We start from the raw sequence: 12,710 nt of genomic DNA, 5'->3' as shown, positions 1-12,710 counted from the left end.
AAAAACTGAGTGAAAAGTACAGAGAGTTCCCATGTAACACCTATTTCCACTCCCTCCCCCAACAGTTTCCCCTATTATTAACATCTTGCATTAGTTTGGTGCATTTGATGAGCCAGTAATTGATGCATTGTTATTAACCATAGTCCACAGTTTACATTAGGGTCCGCTCTTGGTGTTGTACATTCTATAGGTTTTAACAAATGTATAATGACACATATCTACCATTACAGTATCAAACAGGATAGTTTCACTGCCTTAAAAAATACCCTGTGCTCCAGCTATTCATCCCTTCCCCTAACTCTTGGCAAATACTGATCTTTTTACCTCCAGACAACTCCAGACACAGCTGCCTAGATGCCCTCAGTAGTTTCTAGCTTCTACTCCCTGGAAGGATCATGCAGGGAACCATTCAGCAAAGCCAGACACCACCACCACCACTGGCAGGAAGGGACTTCTTCCACTGATTAGGCCTGGTTCTCATTGGGCTTGTGGGTGCTTAAAAACTCATCATCTGTTTGCCTGACTACACAGACTTGGGTGGAGAGATGGGACTAAGCAGCATCCTCAGCAGAGTCAGAGAATTCAACATAGGGAGCAGGTGATGGAATGTGGCAGCAAAGGGGTAGCAAATGCTTATTGCACCTGCTGGTGGCAAACATACCTGTACTATCTCTTCCAGAAGCATGTCCTGCCCCGTCCCCCCAACCATATACGTAGTGCAGCCCTTCTGAGACTTTAATATGCATATAGGTTTCTTGGACATCTTGCTAGATGCAGATTCTAATTCAGTAGTCTGGGGCAAGGCCTGGTAATCTGCATTTCTAACAAGCTCCTAGATAGTGCTGAGAGTAGCAAGGATGTAGGAAACAAGAAATGAAAGTATCTCGGGTGCATTGTCTGTTGTGTCACTGGCCTTGCTGCCCAATTTCTTTAAAAGTTCTGGTTGTTTCATGTACTTCAGAGTAATACTTGCACCTAGATGAATTCGATTCTAAGTTCCACCATTAAGTAGGGACATTTTCAACCTCCAATGTGCTCAGATGAAGGCGCCTGGGCTGGATAATGAGGTCAATTATTCAATAACAAATTTAGTCTTTCAATAAATATCTGCCAAGCTTCTACAAAGTGCTGAACACTGTCCTTTTGGGACTTCCAGTCTAGCAGTCAAAGGAGCCAAAACTAAGCTAGCAGTCAAAGTAATTTCAAGTTGTGATAAGTGCCTGGAAGGATACTAATAAAAGACTAAGTTGGATACTCATGAGGGGGAAGGGAGTATTTTAGAATAGTGGCTGTATTAGTTTCCTACTGCTGCTGTAACAAATCAACATCAGCTTAGAGGCTGAAAACAACAGAAATATATTCTTATAGTTATGGAGGTGAGAAGTTCAAAATCAGTGTCACTGAGCTAAGGTCAAGGTGTCTGGGGGCTGCTTTCCTCCTGAAGGTTCTAGGGGAGAATTGGTGACCTTTTGGTGCATGGGACAGTGCTCAACCGAGCCACACCAGCCAGGGCGAAATCCGGCTATTTTTCATGTCAAACTCCCAATCTTAAATTACTAACAATATATTGAAAAATTTAAAGCACGCACACATAAGGTTTGGCCAAGCTGCTGCCAGGCCACCATCTCTGAAAAGGTTCTGCTACTTACTCTCTTCGTGACCTGCAGTGAACGACAGAAACCTCTGGCTTCAGGTTCCTGGTCTGGACAGTGGAGATAATAACAGCGGCTGATGCAGAGGGTTGTTGTGAGGCTTCAAAGCCTATTAACGAGAGAAATGCATGTAAAATACTTAGCACAGTGCCCGGAAGCATTCAGTATGCACATATCTATGTATATATGTTTTTTAATTTGAGGGGATTAGATGACAGTTTGAAATAGATGACCTTTAAAATTGCTTCTGGCTCTGAGATTCTAGGATAAGAAATTCCTCATTAATCAGGCCACATGTTTAATAGCAAGAGACCTAAGTTGTCTTCCCTCGCCTGGATTTAGATTTAATTTCCTTACCCAGTATGCATCGCACAGAAAGCATGCTTGGTAAGATGAAAACGGGGCTTGAAGACAACTAGGCTTGATGGCCAAAGAACAAGGTGGCCTGCGGCTGATGATGCAGATCATCAAGGGGTTAAAGCCCCAACAACCAAATGGCTAGAGGCCCAGAGTCTCCCTCAAGAGTTTGGAATTGACATCTCCTGTGTTTTATTCCTTCTTTCTACCCAGGGAAGTAAGACCTGGGGAGGGGATGGGCATGTGTGTACAGCTTGTTGCCTATTGGAGGGGAGCCTGAAGATGAAGGGCTTCTGCTTGGGAGGGCCTCCTCCCAGTGCCACACTACATATCTCTCCATGTCCAGGGCCCTACTCAGAAAAGCAGAGGGCAGAGCCAGGGAAGCCTGATCCCAGGTAGAGCTCCAGGAAGGACGGTTGTCACCAGGCTCTGGAGGATGCGGTAGGTTTCAATTTTATCAATAAGAGCAATGCCTGCAAATGACACTGTCGAATAAATGTCATGGCTTCTTGGAATACCATCCAGGGACACTTCAGCATACATACACCCATCGTGCACACAGAACTTTACTTTCTTTATCAGGCTTCAGAGGTGGCTTGGAGTTGATCACCAACACATCTCTCTCTAATTGAACATCCCCAACGAGAGACTGAGTTCACAGAGGTAGGCTGGGAGGTCCCCAATTCTCTGAATCTCAACTTCCAGTATCTCTAGAGTAGGTAAAATGCCCCAACTGTGCCACTTTAGGGGAAGATGTGAGGGAACTGCCCAGCACCGTACAGAAAGAAGGCATGGATCTTAATGTTATTTGTGCCCTGGGCTGGCATTCTTTTGCATCAGCCTGGTGCTCAAGGCCACCTGTTAAGGCAGCAATTTTCAAAGGGTGTGTGGTGGCACACTGGTGTGCCACAAGAATTTTTTTTTAATCCTTACCTGGGGATATGTTTATTGATTTTAGAGAGGGAGGACAGGGAGAGAGAGAGATAGGTTGCGGGGATCAAACCCGCAACCTAGTTATGTGCCCTGACCAGGAATTGAACTCACCACCTTATTGGTGCGCAGGACGACACTCCAACCAACTGAGCCACCTAGTCAGGGCCACAAAAAATTTTAAAACATGCAGTATCTGACTATTTAGACAGGGGCACTGACCTCTTTTGCCTTAGATTGTCAAAAAAAAGACAACAGCCAACACAACAATAGCTGTTCCATGTGAATGAATCAAAGTTATACCTTTTTTTTTTTTTTTTTGGTCAGATCAGCAAAAAATATATCCTGTGTCCCGCAGGACTTTAGTAATTAGTTTATGTGTGCCATGAGATGAAAAAGGTTGAAAATCGCTGTGTTAACTTTCTTTGTTTGCAAGCCACCAGACTGACTCAGTCTAACTCAGGCCCAAGGAGGGTTTAATGGGAGGCTGTGGGGTGGACAGAAGCAAAGGAAAAGCTGGGGCCTTGGGCAGGGCCAGCAGAGGCGGCTCCCAGGTGCAGGGCAGAAACAGACTCCCTCCCTCAGGACTACATCTGGTGAGTGGGTGCTGTGGTTTTTCTGTCGCTGTGTCATTCTGCTCAGGATTTAAATCCCTGAGAGATGCTGATGGTGTAGATCCCCTCCCTCCTGGCCAGTGTGTGGCTGGGACCGACAGGTCCACAAGACTGCATGCTATGTATGGGGAAGCAGGTTTCCCCCACGAAATATCAATATACTGCTACCAGAAACAAGGGAAGAAGGCAGGCAGGCCGAACCAGCAGCTGTCTATCACAAAGGCCCTGCATGACAAGACTCTAGCCATCCCTGCAGGCCATTTCCCAGGACCCACGCACACTGTCACCCCTTCACTGTATCCCCCAATTTCTTCCAGTGTGTGCCCTGCTCACTCTGGGATGCCCTTTCTGCTGATTTCTGCATGTCCCCACGTCCATGTCATGTGGACCTCTTCCTGGTCTTTTTGTCATGCATCAGGGCTTGGGTTGAATTGCACAAGTTAAGGAATAGGTGTTACTGGGGGAAGGGAAACTTACAAAGCTGCTGCTCCCATACCCTGCAGAAAGAAGCCACTGCTGGGCCCACAGTGAGAATCTGATTTCTACCAGGGACTCACTAGCCCTGCTCTTCTCTCATTTATAGGGCAAAAGTGATAAAACAACCTTGACAGAGGAACACACAGGCTCCTTGGTGCCATTAGTCCAATCTTGGGATGCCAGTCACTTACAGGAATAGTTTGGGGGACACTAGCTGCCCCACACTTGAAGCTAGGGGTCCATAGAGAGTTAGAATCCTTCCTATCAAACGAGGATAAGCCATGGTCCTGTGGAAAGCTGAGCTTGGGTACGACCCCTCTGGTTGGATGAATGGGGAGGGATCCTGGCCCTACCAGCCTGTTTTCAGGCAACACACATACCCAACTCCAAAGCCATTCCTTTTAGAGTTCTTTCACTGTTCCACACCCTTAACGTCCAAACCCCCAAAACTAGACACTTCTCACTTTCCAGAACTCTCTGATGGGGCTGCCTTGAGAACTTGTCCTTTTTCCGGTTTCCATCTTTACTCATCTCTACCCAGGCTCATGCCCTTGATTTTAGATGTCCGTAACCCTGCCTCCTCTCCTAAACTGGCATCTCTTCAAGGGCATCTTGCGTATGTCTCTTGTCTTTGCATTCCTGCCACTAATTGGGAGCTTGGCCCAAATAGGCCCTCCATAGGTCGACAAGTGAATGGTTTCAGCTGCAAGACTGAAATCTACTCAGGGATGCAATGAGAATGGATCATCTGAAGTAGATACCCAAGGAGGTGGCATGAATGACAACACTACCTGGAATGAAGTAATGGAGAGAAAGCTTGCGTGGGACAGGGGTGGGCTGTAGAGATGGTGTTAAAAACATTGATTGCCTCACCAAATATTCCTGAGCATCTACTACACACCAGGCACTGAGCAAAGCCAGGGAATGCACCAGGGATAGAGCAAGTATGGTCCTCACCTTCATAGAGGTAACAGGATATGTAACTTCCTCCAGACCCTGGGAGTGAAGTTTCTTTGCTTCACTAAGCCCTTAATACTTCAAGATAAACCGGGCCCTTCTTAGTTCCAGATTTACTGGTGCGTGGCATTGAATCAGAGGGAAAACTGGACTAAAAGGTGTCTGTATTTGCTAGGAATTAAAGAAAAAAAAAAAGAAAAAAGAATTCTTTCCTTTAATCCTCACACAGTCACACGGTCACGTGGAAGTTGAGTCACGATTCGCCCTGCTCGGCCTGTTATGATGCCAGAGACATAGCAGGGTATGGCATTGTTTTGATGGACTTAAAAGGCTTCAAACCCCAAATGGTTTAAATGTAACATGCTATCTCTGTGAGCTGTCACTCACAAATTGCTCCTACCATTGATCTGGCAAGATCTGGCGAGAGGGAGGACAGATCAATGGCTGGGTAGGGAGAGGCCTGCCTTTTAAGTCCACGCTCCTCTTCCTCATGAGCTCTGGCCTTGGAGACGGATGGGGGAGGGAAGGGACTGGGCTATTTTGAAAACCTTGGCTTAATCACCAGGAATAAATCTTGGAGACTGCAAAGCATCCAACCCTCATTCCACAGACAGGAGTGAGGAGCCTTGTTAGTGATGCCCTGACCACCTCCCTGCTCCAGTTCCCCACTCACCTCCACCTCAGTCACTCCCTGGGATTAAGGCGCCCTAGAGGGGAAGCTTTTCCCCTACTGGGTCACTGACACGCAGAGGGAAAACGGAGGGTTATACATATGTCAAAACTCGGTTAGTTTAGGAATGTTGGCTCCTGTTTGATGAATGTGTGTCTAAGTCACAGCTGTTTGGATGAAGACCGAGAATGACGGCTGGCTGAATGACTAGACTATTTAAAAACCTAGATTTATCCCTCAGTCTCAGGCCCCGCATCTGCTGCTCCCCTAGAATAGTGCTCTCCGCCCCACCCAGCCAGAATTAGGCGCTTCCTGTGTACACCCATCCCGTGTCCTTCTGGGAAAGCACTCGCGGAAGCAACAGCGCTTGTCCGGGAGCACTGTCCACTGTTTGTTGGTCCATCTCCTTGAGAACAGGGACTGTGTTATTCTTCCCACATCCTTAGCACCCAGTACGCATTCAAAATGCCTCATACACAAAGGAGACCAAGGTGTTGCACACCCCCCCCCATGTTATGGCAGTTATGACAGAGGGACATGGAAGGTTTGGGGTGGGGCTTGGGAGTTCTGAAAGCCAGAAGGGAGCAGGAAGATAGACAAGGGGGGAAAGAAGAGGTAACGCCCCAGGAGGGAAACACGAACCTCACAAGGTAAGAGCCAGTGGCTCTGGGTAGGGTTCCAGAAAACATGGGTCAGACCCTACGGCTCAGTCACTGGAGCTTATTGCTGAGAATGGATTCCTGTTATCTTTTCTCTCTGAAGTGAGATTAGCCACTGTTCAGAGCCCCTTAGCCACTCTTTAGCTTCCCCAGCTCCACTCTGATGGGGACAACTTCAGGGGAACTGATTCTTCTGTACCGCAGCCCGAAAGCTAGCCTACTACTCTGAAACCTGGAATAAGCCAGACTTGGCTCCTTGGGCTGGCTACAGGGTATCCACCTCTCCGGCTGAGCAGCAGGGCTTCTGCATCGACTCCCACCACCTGTAGAGCTGGATTTCATTACACCTACTCGACCACCCCTGTCTCAAAAAGAAAGAGACAGAAACAGAAGACGGGGGATGAGGAAGGGAGTGTTGGGGTCCCTGCCTCCCATGTATGAGACTCTTACTGTGTGCCAGGCCCCACCCTTGGCAAGTCACATGCGTCAGGCCTCACTTAACTCTCACCTTGGAGGCAGGCGTTTTTATCACTCCCATTTACAGACAAGGAAACCAAAGTTGGGAATAAATAATGTGCCCAAGGTAAGATACCTGGTCCCCATTAGAACTCATATTTGAGAGGATGGTCAGACTCCAGGACCCATTCCCTTCACCATGACGTTGCTGAACCACCACCCACCCACCAGGGGACACAAGATCACTGGTGGGTGTGGCATGCTGCTGCTGATGGTGACAAGGATGCACAGTCGCTGAATTATTACTACCAAGCATTAATTTGTGCCCAACGCTGTACAAAGTGATCCACATACATTGTCTTATTGAAACCTCCCAGTAACCTGGTGAAGTAGGTTTTATGATTTATCTGTAGACAAGACATTTGAGGCCCAGAGAGGTTGAGGGACTCATCTAAGGTTGCTCAGTGAGTTGTGCAATGGTAGAGCTCAGAATGAAAATACAGTCTCTCTGGCTTTGACTATGACACTAAGGCTGGGAAGGGTTAAACCTGAGGTTCTCTTCACTGAGCAGGGTTCCCTGTGTTTCACAGAACCTTCCTGGGGGAAGGGCTCTCCAGCAATCTTTTGATTCACCCCTCTGCCTTTGGAGAATTAAGTTGTTATTATTTGCTATGGATAGTTGCAAAGGGGTCAGGGATTCTTAGGGGCCTCATTCAATGTCGCACAGATATTGAATTGAGCTTAGATATTCAGAGACATGTCTGACATCATCTCAAGTCCCCATAAGACTGTTGGGTGATTATGAGTTAGTTGTCTGCTCCAGCTCCCTGTGCTCTCTTGGCCTTTCTCCGTTTCATTACCCCACCTGGTGCCCAATGTCCATTTGATGTTCCTGGGGTCCTGGGCCCCTTATTATTCCTGCCTCTGCCGCCTTTTTTAATTCCTTTCTTTTACTAGGATTTATCTCTCTGTGTCCCTCTTGACCCGTTAGGTGGCTAGAGTCAATCTGATCGAGCTCATTTGCACTAAAGCATTCATGGCTTATTATAGCCATCCTTCAGGACAAGTGCTGCATTTTAAAACACCGTGTCTAAATCCAGGCCAGCGCCGCACACTGCAGCACAGTGGCAGGCGGCGCTTGGGCGAGGTTTCCTTCCTGGATAGGCACATCACCTGACCTGCACAGGGAGGCATCTCCTCAGCACGTACCAGTTTGGAGAGGTCTTTCCTGGCACAGCGTCAGCTGCCTTAATCTGCAAAATGGGGATGGGCACTTTTGCCTGGAAGGAGGGGGCTGGATGTGCAGCTCTCTTGCAGCACTAAGATGAGTCTAATTCCAGAAATCTAATCTGGGGAGGCAGAGGCTGTCAGGCAGCCAGCAAAATTAATGAGAAAATTGGAGTAAACACAATGCGTGCCTTGTCTGCTCAGGCTGGGAGAAGGTGACTCGGTGCCAGTCTGCGGAGTTGGGCTCTCTGAGGTATGTACACTCAGTCTACGTGCCTCTTTGGAGGTGTGATGTGCTCCGAGCTAATGAATTCAGAGGCACGGATGAGGTCTTAGGAGAGAATGCCTTCCCTGGATAGCTTCTGGAGAAGCTTTCATTTACTCGAATCACATCTTAGATCTGCCCTCTGTGATCACATTAACGAGGAGTTACATACGCACAAAGCCCCTCGGTGTGGGATAAAAAAGACATCATGCTCAATAGGAATGGCAAGAGAGAAAATCAATAAATGATTGAAGAGCTTCTGAGTCTTTGCCTGGGCATAAGCTTCACAAAGAGGGGCTTCATTTTTTTAAATTTTTTTTTCTCTCGGCACTGCGAGATGCGAACATCAGGAATAAGAGAAAGTTGCCATTTGATCGAGTCCCTGGTAATGGGGGGATTCTTTTGTCAAGGGTGTACATGGGAGGAGCTGCCATTTCCTGACAAGCCATCTGCTTTAATCAACCAAATATCTTTATTCCTGGCTCATTCCTTTGAGGGGAAATTTGCTTGGCAGAAAACAAGTATGAAATGGACCTAGTCCATGGGTCTGTGCTCAGAAGGTGGGAGCAGAGAGTAGGGGGCAGGTGCAGTTTAGGGTGAGAGTGGCACAGACTGTCTTAAGGACTCTCAGGTTTTTGGTGACATGCAAGTTGAATTAAAAGGGCACGACTTACCCTTTTAAGCTTTACTATAGAGGAACTATAGCATAATGTAAGGTTGTAAACACAATGCCCACAGGGGAAAACAAGGAATAAATACGGACAAACAGTGCTTACTCTCAGTGTCTGGGATACTAGGGAGTGGTGGGGACTGCGGTGAACTGCAAAGCTCTTGACCATCAGGGATCAACTTCTGGAGACTAGTTGAAAGCACAGTCTATTGAATCAGGAAACCTGGATTAGTTCCCCCTCTTACTGATTTTGTGACTATGGGCGAGTTATTTAGCCTCATAAAGTTAAAATAAGAGGTTAACATGCAGCATGAGAAAGATGGTCCCTATATTGGTTGGCTTAGGTTATGCTGTTGTAACAAGCATCTGCTATTATGGGGGAATTGCGTCCTCTGAAAGTTCACATGTTGAAGTCCTAACCCCCAGGACATCAGAATGTAACCTTATTTGGAAGTAGGATCGTTACATATATAGTTAAATAAGATGAGGTTGTTAGGAAGGAGAAGAAAACCAGGTGATGGGCACCACTAATGTCTATCACAATTACGTAAGAATATCTGCATAGAAAAAAAAGATTGGAAAAAGCCTTTTGCTTTTATAAATAAAATAAAGGTTAGCTCACTTATGGAAGGTAAATAGATGGCCAGAAGAAACTCAACTCTAAATTCTTACTTTTTTCTTTCTATTAAAGGAACAGGACAGGTCAGCATTATGTGTAGTGAAACCCCCTTGTCCAGCAGGCTTTACACATGAGATGGATATGGAACCCCCCAGGTGGAGTTTATTGTTGCCTAGAAACCTGCTGATGACGTGGAGAACTCTGAACAGTGACATCCCCATTCACTGTGTTTACATCCACAGGACAACCTTGCATAAGACAGGTTGATTCAGGACACGATGGGAGGGGAATGTGTATTCAAGGGAATACAGTCTATGGACATGGAGGAGAAGATGACGCATGAGAGATGGTGTCTTACAGCAGGTTCCCCAGAAGGCTCCCCGGAGACGCTGCTGTATCTGCGTGAGTTTTATTAAGGGGGCACTAAAAGGATAAACGGATAAGAGTCAGGATAGCAGAACATGGCAGAGAAGAGGTGATTTCAGGCTCAATCCCAGCCTCATCCCAGGCAGGGCCCTGGAGCTTAAACGACAATGTAGAGTTGGCCTTGACTTGAAGCAAGGAAGCTGGGTTGTCATAGTCCTGCCCTGGCCGGTCCTTGGCTCCCAGGCACTTCCAGCTCTCTGAATGTGAGGGCAGAGCAGCCCTGGCAGCCCAAGGGCAGGCCTCTGAAGAAAGTCACAGGGCGAGCCATTAGAAGCAGAACACACATTGCCCAGTTGGCGTGGCTCAGTGGCCGAGCATCGACCCATGAACCAGGAGGTCACGGTTCGATTCCCGGTCAGGGCACATGCCCAGGTTGTGGGCTTAGGGGCGTGCAGGAGGCAGCCGATCAATGGCTCTCTCTCTCATCATTCATGTTTCTATCTCTCTCTCCTCTCTCTTCCTCTCTCTAACATCCATAAAAACGTATTTTTTAAAAAAAGCAACAGAGCACACACAAGCTGTCCAAGGGATCCCAGAAATGAGAGGGGATCTGAGCAGCTCTGAGTGGAGCCTCAACAGTTTCACTCTAGACAGAGACAGTGTGGAGACAAAGGTTTTGGCCCTTCAGATAACTGTGCACAGAACCTAAGAAAGAGCCAGTGGGAAAAAATTTTCAATCAAGACAGAGAACATGGCTCTTAACCTGTTCCCTGCTGGCAATGTGGAAGGGGCCCAGCTGGCTTTTGGCCAAAGATACCGCTATCAGCTGTCATTGGGAGGGACTGATGGATGGTTTCACATCTACATGGATGGCTGGGGGAAAATGTGCATCGTATTGACCACAGGAATTCCTGACACACAGTGAAGAATGAAAAATGACAATGTTGTTGAGTGGGGCTGGTGCCTTTATGAAGATATGACACGAGGGGAAATTCTTGTTTTCTCTTATTACCATCTCCATTGGAATCAAGCTTGCTCCCCTTCCCCCTCTCTTCCTCCCTCCCTCCCATCCTCTCTGTTCCTCCCTCCCTCCCTCCCTCCCTCCCTCCCTCCCTCCCTCCCTCCCTCCCTCCCTCCCTCCCCTCTCCCCAGTTCTCCTGCTAAGCGCTAGAAAGCAATAAGGCAAGGCAAAATTTTCAGAGGCCTGCGTGAGAGGAAGCACAGAGATAAGGCTTAGAGAGAGCCAGACCTGTGTTCAGATCCTGACTCTATCTTTCACTAGCTGCATAAATTAACCTCCCCAAATCTCAAGTTCCCTCCATATAAAATAGGGAATGATAATACCTGCACCTAGTAGGACTGCACTGAAGTTAGAAGGAACTGCAACCTTTTTGAGTCTTAATTTCTTCATTTGTATAATAAAGTTAAAAAAAAAAGTTATATGCTGATAACCCTCTCAGAACTGATTGGGGGGGGGGCGGGGAGTTTAAGAACTTAAATACATCAGTGTGCTGGAAACAGGTTGCTGTACCTGGCCCATCCTGGCCACCCCCCACCCCCGAGTCTCCTTGAAGATAAGGATGGGTCTTCCCACTCTTGCTACTACTGGTCAGGTCATTTTTCATATAGGTTTGGACCCCCCCTGAAGTGCTGCATCTTGTGTTTTCTAATAAGAATTTTTCTCTTTTCCTTCTAGTCATCGTGAACTTATGACCACAGTCGTCTCTGGGTGAGCAGACCCAGAGGGAGAGAAACCCCATCAGGCCAGGCCTTCTGGGGCCTGGTGGAATAACTATGAATGAGGAAATGTCTCAGACCTTCTCTTTCTTCTGATACATGTCTTGGACCAAGCTGGACCTGTTTAATTTCTGGGTCAGAAGCACAAATTGAATCCTGCACCATATGCATTTGTCTCCCCACCTTTCTCTGCAGTAATCTAGGTGGGGATTAATAGGCTCACTCTAAGAGAAAGAGACACAGGGGTGCTGAGTCCTTTGTGTTTGCAGGATTTGAAAGGATGGATCTCTAACAAGTCTAATTTAATCTTGGCTCAAGTTAAAGCACGGTGAATCCCAGCCTAGGAAGAATAAACTACGATGCCCGTAGAATGCCAGAGGTAATTTAATTCAACTCCCTTACTCAATAGATAAGGAACCGGAGGCTCAGGGGATGCCCGATGTGTCTGAAGCCATGTACCAAACTGAGACTAGGGCCAGGTCACTTGTGTCCTGGGCCAGTGCTCTGGGCTCTGTCATTCGTTTCTGCACCACTGCCATGATTTATGTCATATTTACACACCATCTGCACCTTTATTAACATGGTTCCTTTAATACTTTAATTGACTCTACTTTATTCCTAAATCAATTTGTTTTGAAAGGAAACCGCTATAAAAGGAAAACAAGGATCATTTGCCACAAATAGAAGGCAACTATAAAAATAAATACTATGAAACAAAGCAGTACAATTACATTTTAGCAAGGTACTGCTGTATGCTAAAAGGGAGATTCATAATGTTAAAGAGAACCTAAAATGGAATACATTCTTATGCTAGGAGAGGACATTTTTTAATGGACCACGTAAAATTGTCTCTCATATCATATGTATGTACCATGGAATTGTTGCAAGTATTAAATTAGATAGTACATATAAAGCCCTTAGGGCAGTACTTGGCATAGGGCAAGCACACAATAGCATCAGGTATTACTGTAATTATCATTATTAAAACTTAAACGATCTTATATTTCACAGCAGGTTGCAAACCTTATTTGTAAAGGGTCAGGTAGTACATATT

At 46.7% G+C, this 12,710-nt stretch overlaps 1 long non-coding RNA gene across 1 annotated transcript in view; it reads right to left on the bottom strand.

Annotated features, from left to right (window-relative positions):
- LOC107537690 (uncharacterized) overlaps positions 1-12,710 on the bottom strand; it is a 78,052-nt gene that overhangs the window by 56,883 nt on the left and 8,459 nt on the right. The window contains exon 2 of the long non-coding RNA XR_001603251.2: positions 1,650-1,761. This is a non-coding gene — a long non-coding RNA (uncharacterized LOC107537690). The remainder of the gene's footprint in view (positions 1-1,649; positions 1,762-12,710) is intronic.

This window comes from Miniopterus natalensis, chromosome 4 (assembly GCF_054644295.1).
Source record: "Miniopterus natalensis isolate mMinNat1 chromosome 4, mMinNat1.hap1, whole genome shotgun sequence".
In the NCBI taxonomy this organism is placed as follows: Eukaryota; Metazoa; Chordata; class Mammalia; order Chiroptera; family Miniopteridae; genus Miniopterus; species Miniopterus natalensis.
Note: the sequence above shows the minus strand (reverse complement) of the source record. Positions and strands in the feature narration are given on the sequence as shown.